This window comes from Penaeus monodon, chromosome 28 (genome assembly GCF_015228065.2).
Source record: "Penaeus monodon isolate SGIC_2016 chromosome 28, NSTDA_Pmon_1, whole genome shotgun sequence".
Taxonomy (NCBI): Eukaryota; Metazoa; Arthropoda; class Malacostraca; order Decapoda; family Penaeidae; genus Penaeus; species Penaeus monodon.
In genome coordinates this window covers 2,154,015-2,154,449 of record NC_051413.1, presented here as the reverse complement: position 1 = coordinate 2,154,449, position 435 = coordinate 2,154,015, and positions in this window count along the sequence as shown.

The following is a 435-nucleotide window of genomic DNA, read 5'->3' as shown; positions in this document are numbered from 1 at the left end:
AGCCAATACCCTTCCTTAACTATCAGTTCGCGGCGCCAGCGTCATGCCACGCACTCTCACCTTTTAAGGGAAGTAGCTTTAAAGGAAGCTCACTTACTCACGCACCTTCTTTAAAACGATTTTAAGCCGATTTTAGGCTGGTTTAAAGGATTTTTTTTAAGAGGTGTGTGTGTTTTTTCTTTTTTTTTTTTTTTTTTTTAGTTGATTTAAAGTTGTTGTTTTTTTAAGCTGATTTAAAGGACTTTTTTTAAGCTGATTTAAAGGATTTTTTTTTTTCTAAGAGTGTTTTTTTTTTTTTTTTTTTTTTAAGTTTTAAAGGATTTTTTAAGAGGTTTTTTTTTAACCTTGATTTAAAGGATTTTTTTAAAGCTGATTTAAAGTTTTTTTTTCTAAGAGTTTTTTTTTTAAGCTGATTTAAAGGATGTTTTTCAAGAG